The sequence below is a fragment of the Triturus cristatus genome, chromosome 12 (genome assembly GCF_964204655.1).
Source record: "Triturus cristatus chromosome 12, aTriCri1.1, whole genome shotgun sequence".
NCBI classification, from domain to species: domain Eukaryota; kingdom Metazoa; phylum Chordata; class Amphibia; order Caudata; family Salamandridae; genus Triturus; species Triturus cristatus.
The window spans coordinates 110,197,971-110,206,554 of NC_140595.1; the positions used below are offsets into that span (position 1 = coordinate 110,197,971).

At 50.2% G+C, this 8,584-nt stretch overlaps 1 protein-coding gene across 7 annotated transcripts in view; it reads right to left on the minus strand.

The window, feature by feature from the left end:
• LOC146772776 (uncharacterized) overlaps nt 1-2,231 on the minus strand; it is a 209,792-nt gene extending 207,561 nt beyond the window's left edge. For 2 of the 7 annotated variants that reach the window (XM_085638910.1, XM_085638905.1), the window contains exon 1: nt 1,987-2,205. The gene's annotated coding sequence lies outside the window, so the exon portion shown is untranslated. Of the gene's footprint in view, nt 1-1,986 lie in introns of all 7 variants that reach the window. The other 5 variants (XM_085638909.1, XM_085638906.1, XM_085638908.1 and 2 more) reach the window with 4 other exon arrangements.
• Nucleotides 2,232-8,584: the final 6,353 nt, after the last annotated feature.

The window sequence follows — 8,584 nt, forward strand, 5'->3', positions numbered from 1 at the left end:
GAAGGGGCAGATAGACACGGGGCAGACAGACACAGGGCAGCCAGATATGGGGAGAGACAGACATATAGGTAGGCAAAAAGACACAAGTTCAGCCAGGCACAGAGGTCAAATGCCAGGCTGTGTTTTCCTGGAGCGGCTGGTGACCTTTCAAAGTGGTGAGGCGAGCAAAGTGCCCCACCACCTCCAAAAAAACAATAACACATTTTCCGTCCCTACAAAAGTCATACTAAAAAAAAACCTCCCTCAAAAGCCCTCTATAACAAAACAAACAGTACATGCATTACACATTATATGAATTTAATAAAATTAAATTGCACTTACCCGCCGGCTCCACATCCTCCGCGCTGCCCTTCCAAAGACTGTGGAGCGAAGAACCCCCTAACCAATCCTGGCGCTGCTCTCATACTGCATGAAAGCCACGCCAGGATTGGATGGAGTGGGTTGGCCTAACGCTTGTTTGGCGATTTGTGTGCAATACATATTGACATAACATATTAGACTTCTTCTTAGGGTAACAATTGGATTTTTCACAATACCTATGATTTGGGTGATGTAACATTGATGGCAGCACTTCCACTCTGAACATTGTTCAAGCCCCACTGGATACAGAAGCAGATAGACATAGAGGCAGAATTGAAGCTTGTAAAATGAAACTCAGGCAGGGCAGAAAGACACAAGAGAAGACCGATACAGGAGCGAAAGAGGACAGACATTGAGACGGAGATGAGGCAGCTAAGGTGACACAAAAACAGACCTGGAGATATGCCGCTGCCCGCGTCCCAAGCAGTGGGACATCAGCAGGGCAGCTTGTTAGTGGCCGCCCGTCGGAGCCTTCCCCCTTTGCTGCCTCGCGCGCGAGGCTACGCCCACTAAGGTATTACTCCCTATAGTTGGAGCTGGAGACGGGCCATTGGGGGCGGGGGGCGCGGCTTGCCCCCCCTACTTAGGAGGCCCTCTCGCCCAGTTCCTCCTCTGTTTCCTGCGCGCCGCTCCAGCCTGGACACGCGATTTCCCACCCTTTCCACTTACCCCACGTGTCAGGCACAGCGCGTTTTTTTTGGAATGTTTTAATGTTTTCTTTTGCGTTGCAGGCGGAGTTACAGGGCGATCTGGATGCAGACGGGTACAGTAAGGGTACCTCTGCGACAGGCGGTACAGTAAGGGTACCCCTGTCCGGCACAGTAAGGGTGCCCGAGCCAAGGTCCAGGAGCCGAAGGGGGTTCTGGGAAGACCGCGACGGCGCCCCGTTAGTCCTTCGGGCGGTTGGGGGGCCTGACCAACCGGGGGTGTGCCACAACACGCTCCGCCCCTGTCGGAAGGGGCGGGAGTAGGATACAGATCACGTGACCCAGTGGATGATCTGTAAATAATTATGTGCCACACTGCCGGGCATCGACCCACCGTGTGTGCTGGCTCACCAGGCGGGCGGAGCAGCAAGGGGCTGCCTGCCCTGGATCGCCCGTAAGATAACCCAATTTTATTATCATACTATGTTGTATGAAATAAACCTGCAGCAGTTCTTCACCCACAAATAAAGTGTCAGTGTAATCATTGGGTGACGTCTGTGTATGCGTGTTGACTGAAGCGGATGACGGTGTGGTCACTAAACAAGGGGACAAAGAAATACAGGTCAGTCCAACGAGGGCCGACAGAGACATGGAGAACCAGGGGCAGACAGACACAATAGAGGAGATACAGGGCCGGACAGCCAGGGGGGACAGAGATAAAGGGGACGTACGAAGGGGACGCAACAATCAGGGAGGTAACACAGGTCCCTGCAGCCCCTGCAGCTCAGGGGGCCCTGACACTTCAAGGGGCCACCACTCAGCCCCAGGTCAATGAATATCTGTGAGATATGGTAAACTCTGGGCCCATCATCACATTCTGCAGAGGGGCCCCATCAGTTTGAGTTACTTGATTGGAAACAAAGACAATCAATCAAGCCACACTCATAAAGGGTGGCACACCTTTGCCCACAACACAGACCTGCGCCCATAGGCAGCACCTCAACTCCGTTGCCTCAGTGCCGGGGGACAGCAGGACAGACCGCCTTACTCCGTTGCCTCAGTGCCGGGGGACAGCAGGACAGACCGCCTTACTCCGTTGCCTCAGTGCCGGGGGACAGCAGGACAGACCGCCTTCAGACGTGCGTGGTGGGACAGGTGGTAGTTGCACCGCGATCTGATGGCACAGCGCCTGCTGGCAGCCTGGGCTGCTCTGTGAGTAATGGCATACTTTACCTGCATTGCCGCGACCTCTAGGGCTTATCTCAAGCCCTGACACATTTTTATTACCTAATTGCTCTTTTGAAAGCTCTAAAATAACACAATGCAATAGGTCTTACATTTGTCAGAGTTCAAAGGTATTGGCTTTGTAAATGACAACGTCTTTTATCTCTGTTTTGGTTTAGAGTATAGTGGGTGTATGAACAGAGACGCAGCTGCAACACTGCCTAGAGGACTTAGAATGAGGAATTACCACTGGGACCAGAGAAGCAGCTGCAGCACTGTCTGCAAGACTTAAAAGGAGGAATTACCCACAGAACCAGAGTAGCATCTCGCAGCACTCTCTGGAAGACTTAGAATGAGGAATTGCAGACGGGACCAGAGTAGCCTAGTGGACAGGGCCGTTTCTACCATTAGGCAAGACTAGGCGGCCGCCTAGGGCGGCAAAAGGGGGAGGGCGGCAAAAAACATGAGTTTGGGAATATCTAATGCATTAATTCTTCTAGCCTGGATGACAGGGGGGGACAGTGATGGTAGTAAAAGGGAGGGGGCGGCATTTTTAAATTCTCGCCTATGGCGGCAAAACACCTAGAAACGGTCCTGCTAGTGGACTAAGAATGAGGAATTATCGCTGGGAACAGAGACACAGCTGCAGCACTGACTAAAGAACTTAGAATGAGGAATTATTGACGGGACCAGAGTAGCAGCTGCAGCCTGTTCTAGAGGACTAAGAATGAGGAATTACCACTGGTGCCAGAGACGCAGCTGCAGCACTGTCTAGAGGACTAAGAATGAAGAATTACCACTGGTGCCAGAGACGCAGCTGCAGCACTGTCTAGAGGACTAAGAATGAGGAATTACCACTGAGAACAGAGACGCAGCTGCAGCACTGACTAGAGGACTTAGAATGAGGAATTGACACTGGTACCAGAGAAGCAGCTGCAGCACTGTCTAGAGGACTAAGAATGAAGAATTACCACTGGTGCCAGAGACGCAGCGGCAGCACTGACTAAAGAACTTAGAATGGGGAATTATTGATGGGACCAGAGTAGCAGCTGCAGCCCGTTCTAGAGGACTAAGAATGAGGAATTACCACTGAGAACAGAGACGCAGCAGCCGCACTGTCTAGAGGACTAAGAATGAGGAATTACCACTGAGAACAGAGACGCAGCAGCAGCACTGGCTAGAGGACTAAGAATGAGGAATTGACACTGGTACCAGAGAAGCAGCTGCAGCACTGTCTAGAGGACTAAGAATGAAGAATTACCACTGGTGCCAGAGACGCAGCTGCAGCACTGTCTAGAGGACTAAGAATGAGGAATTACCACTGAAAACAGAGACGCAGCTGCAGCACTGACTAGAGGACTTAGAATGAGGAATTGACACTGGTACCAGAGAAGCAGCTGCAGCACTGGCTAGAGGACTAAGAATGAAGAATTACCACTGGTGCCAGAGACGCAGCGGCAGCACTGTCTAGAGGACTAAGAATGAGGAATTGACACTGGTACCAGAGAAGCAGCTGGCAGCACTGGCTAGAGGACTAAGAATGAGGAATTACCACTGGGAACAGAGAAGCAGCTGCCACGTTTGTGACCAGATAAAAAACAAGATTTACAGCACTGTTTACAGAAATGGAGCAACCGAGCTTTGAGCGAATAAAACATTATTAATGCTAAAAATGAAAGATTGGGTGAATGGGAACTTGCAAGTAAAGTCAAATTTCTAAAATTCTAACTTTGTGACTTAACTTGAGCTTCAGTGACCCAGACTCTTTGGGTCATATGTGAAAGCTAAGGTGCGAAGGGGAGAACACATGGAGAAACAGTGGGTGGGAGGGGAAAGCAGATAGCGGCAGGCTATTTGAAAAAATAGTGCGTGAATTGGACAGAAGCAAAATTACCCCTGTAACAGGGCCAGTCGCTATGGGAGAGAACGACAGACCAAATGAAGGTACAAATGGCCATGATTTATCATTCAAAAGTAAGGAATTTAGAAAGGCACCCAGACAACCAATAACAAGGGATTGGCCGGCTTAAAGCCCATGTACTGAATACACCATGCCTCGTACAGCAGGGCAAAAGACACACAATTGGGAGTTCGGGCTGGAATGTTCCCATGAGGCACAGGGTCAAGACTGATTTGCATATGGCTGGGTTCAAACTGGAATGGCATGGTGAGCAAAAAACGATGGATTTAGGCCCAGATCTCTGTACTGGGGTGAATAAATGACATTGTTCTGCATTCTGTCCATCAACTGTTGTTTTTGTATTTGTCACCCCGAGTGGGACGGGTATGCCCAGACGTGGGTCCCGTGCTCTCCATGCCACTGGATTCAAGCTATCCTGGCTGAAGAGGAGTGAAGCCTCGAATCCGGTCCTGGGATGCTTGTTTCCAGTCCAATGAGGACCTGGCTTGGCAGTTCGGGCTGGACTGTTCCCATGAGGCACAGGGTTAAGACTGATTTGCATATGGCTGGGTTCAAACTGGAATGGCATGGTGAGCAAAACAATGATGGATTTAGGCCCAGATCTCTGTACTGGGGTGAATGTACGACATTGTTCTGCATTCTGTCCATTAACTGTTGTTTTTAGGTCTCGCCTGACCCAGCGCATGCGCTGGTCTGGCAAGACTTATTGAGAGGGCTCCAAAAAGTGCTACCAGGCCAGCCTAGAGCTACAGTGCATGTGCGCGGCGCGCGCGACGGGCTTTACCGTGATTACTTTCACTTTTGCGGCCGCAGGGTCGCTTTGATGTTTGATCGCGATCACTTTCACTTTTGCGGCCACATGGCCCGCTTGGCATAGCCAATAGGTCTCGCTTTTGGGACCTTATAAGTATTTAGTTATGCAACTGTTGCATGGCTAAACACTTATAAGGTCCCAAAGGCGAGACCTATTGGCTATGCCAATGCTTGTTGCATTTGTCACCCGAGTGGGATGGGTATGCCCAGACGTGGGTCCCGTGCTCTCCATGCCACTGGAATCAAGCTATCCTGGCTGAAGAGGAGTGAAACCCTGAAACCGGTCCTAGGATGCTTGTTTCCAGTCCAAGGAGGACCTGGGTTGGCAGTTCGGGCTGGACAGTTCCCATGAGGCACAGGGTCAAGACTGATTTGCATATGGCTGGGTTCAAACTGAAATGATCAGGGTGTGAAGGTATGCATTATATCGATATTTAAGTAGAGCTACCCAGACATCATAGAAGGTCTAAAGCACTTTATGAGTGGTCTGGTTCATTATGTAGCGCCTCATGACTCTGGTGAGCTCAAGAAGCTCTGCAATTTGCATCAGGTTCTGGATACAGTTGAAAATATGTATTATGCAGTTAGGCCTTTATAGGTCATGTTTAGAAAGATGTGTGATGTTTGAGACATCCTGGTGGAAGCAGGGTGGTCCTAACGCACATACGCACTGGGTGTAGTGGAGAGAGTGTGGATAGATGCAGTTGTGCACACAAGCACTGTCCAGCTTCAGGGAGGACAGCATCAAACATAGAAACATGAAGTTGATGTGCATCGATGGGGACCACTAGGCTGCATGGAGTCCAGTCAACAGTACCAAAGATCCAGCCCACTGGAGCCACTTGTAAACCACTATATGACTACAATGTGGTGTCCGTCCAGGAGCCACAAGGGACAAACTGGTTGGAGGCACTGCTAAGCCACTAAGCGAGTACTATACAGAGTCCATCCTGAGTGGCAGGAGAACAAGCCATCAGTCACTGTTAAGCCACCATCGAAGCGGCATATTCAATCTACTCACAAGCGGTAGGTGAGGCAGTCTTCAGAGTTGCTGTTAATCCATCAAAGGTGTACTAAGTAGAGTTCCTTCAGGAGCGACCGTGGACCAACCCTTTGGAGACGGCGTTATAGCCACCAGGGGACTGCTATATGGAGTCTACCCAGGAGCGACCGTGGACCAACCCGTTGGAGGCAGCGTTATAGCCCCCAGGGGACTGCTATATGGAGTCTACCCAGGAGCGACCGTGGGCCAACCCGTTGGAGGCGGCGTTATAGCCACCAGGGGACTGCTATATGGAGTCTACCCAGGAGCGACCGTGGACCAACCCGTTGGAGGTGGCGTTATAGCCACCAGGGGACTGCTATATGAAGTCTACCCAGGAGCGACCGTAGACCAACCCGTTGGAGGCGGCGTTATAGTCACCAGGGGACTGCTATATGTAGTCTACCCAGGAGCGACCGTGGACCAACCCGTTGGAGGCGGCGTTATAGCCACCAGGGGACTGCTATATGGAGTCTACCCAGGAGCGACCGTGGACCAACCCGTTGGAGGCGGCGTTATAGCCACCAGGGGACTGCTATATGGAGTCTACCCAGGAGCGACCGTGGACCAACCCGTTGGAGGCGGCGTTATAGCCACCAGGGGAATGCTATATGGAGTCTACCCAGGAGCGACCGTGGACCAACCCGTTCGTGGCGGCGTTATAGCCACCAGGGGACTGCTATATGGAGTCTACCCAGGAGCGACCGTGGACCAACCCGGTGGAGGCACTGTGGAAGCCACCAGAGGAGATAAAGTATAGTCAATTTTGAAGCGATAGTTGGACCAACCCATAGGAGGCACTGTTATGCCACAGAGGGAGTAGCAGGGAGCCCATCCAGCAGGGACCGAGTACCCAGCCGTTGGAGGCTCAGTTAAACCCCCATGGGAGTACTAAGTGGAATCTACCAAGGAGCGACAAGGGACCAACATGTTGAAGGCGCTATTAATCTCCAATGGAGGGCTTTACAGAGTCTACCTAACAGCAACAGAGGGCCCACTCATTAAAGGCATTGTTAGGCCACCAAGGGTGCAGTGTACGGGTCTTCACAGCAGCGACAGTAAGCTCACCTATTTCAGGCACTGTTAAATCATATAAGGAGCACTATATAGAGTCCATTCAGACACAACAAGGCACCTTCATCCACAGATTGCTGTATGGAGTCTACCCATGAGTGAAAGAGTACCATCTACTGCCAGTGATGCTAAACCACCAATGACATTCTAAATGGAGTCCGTTCGGGACAATGAAAAGCGACGATGACCAAGCAGAGCGGTGGTTGTACAGCACCATTACCATACGCCTCTGTCCATTGCTTTTTATAGAATTACTCTTCAAAAATATATGGGGGAACACGAGTGTGAGGTAAACCACTGGATATCCTGGAACCTTCCCAGACCAATAAGGCTGCCTGCATTAGCCACAAGTGTTGCTAGATCAGGAAACACCACTAGAGAATGGGGGCAGAGTCTAATCAGCCTGGTCCCAGATGATTCCATGCTACAGTGTGTGACAGGCATGAGTCTTCCCAGCATGCATTTGGGCACTTTATCCCAGAGGCTGAAACCCTTCAGCACTGCAAGTCTGTGCTAATGTATAAGTGCGCTACACACATATCTGTCGCAAAAAGTGAAGCAAACCAATGCAGAGTCTTCATAAACAATTACTTTCCACAGCAAAACTTGTTTTGCACTGGAAAGTTGTGAACACGTAATGCAAATATCGCTTTGCACTACTTCCCATCAGGTAGGCACACCCTGGATGGTACATGGCGAGTTCTCCTGCAGCAACCCATTTGTATCGACGGAAAGCCCTATCTACTAAACAATGGTTGACAGGACTTTGTACAAAAAACATAATGCCTGCTCGAGACAGGAATTATGAAGAACATGTGTTTTTATGTCTCCTAACTTTTCCAACATTGCATGTGTGCTGTACTGTACAACAGATATCTAATGTTGGAAATGCTCACACTCCTTCTTAACTTGGTAATGAGTCACGCAGTGCATAAAAAGGACGTATAAAAGTTCCGGTAAACTCTATCCCAGGGTACCTGTTTTCTATTGAGAAGTGCTGGTTGTTTCACAATAATAGTGCTACACCTCTGCTGAGAAGTGCTGCTGCTCTAGGTTTGAAATGAAAGAACTTTAAGTACTTAGTTCCTGATAACACCTGCACATGTAATGCACTGGGGTCTGGTGATGTTACTGTTATTATTGTGAATCCTCAGAGAGGTACAGAGAAGTACATTAGGACAGACTAGGCTTTGTATGTTGCTCCCCAAGTAAGGAAGCAACTTTCACTGACCCCATCCCACACTGTGACGAGTAAGGGTCTACCGCCAGCTCTTACTGGCTGACCCAAGGAGACGAGGCAGTAGTCCCAACCCTCCAGCAACCTTGGAGGCTTCCATCCCGCCACCTGAGATCACCGCAGCAGCCGGTAAGTTTGTCTTTTTTTAAAAATATAGTGCGTGCTTGGGTGTGTATGTGTTTGTGTGTATGTGTATAAGTGCAGGCGTGCTGTGAGAGGGTGTGTGCATGTGCTTTTACATGGTGAGTGTATGTTATGCATCAGCT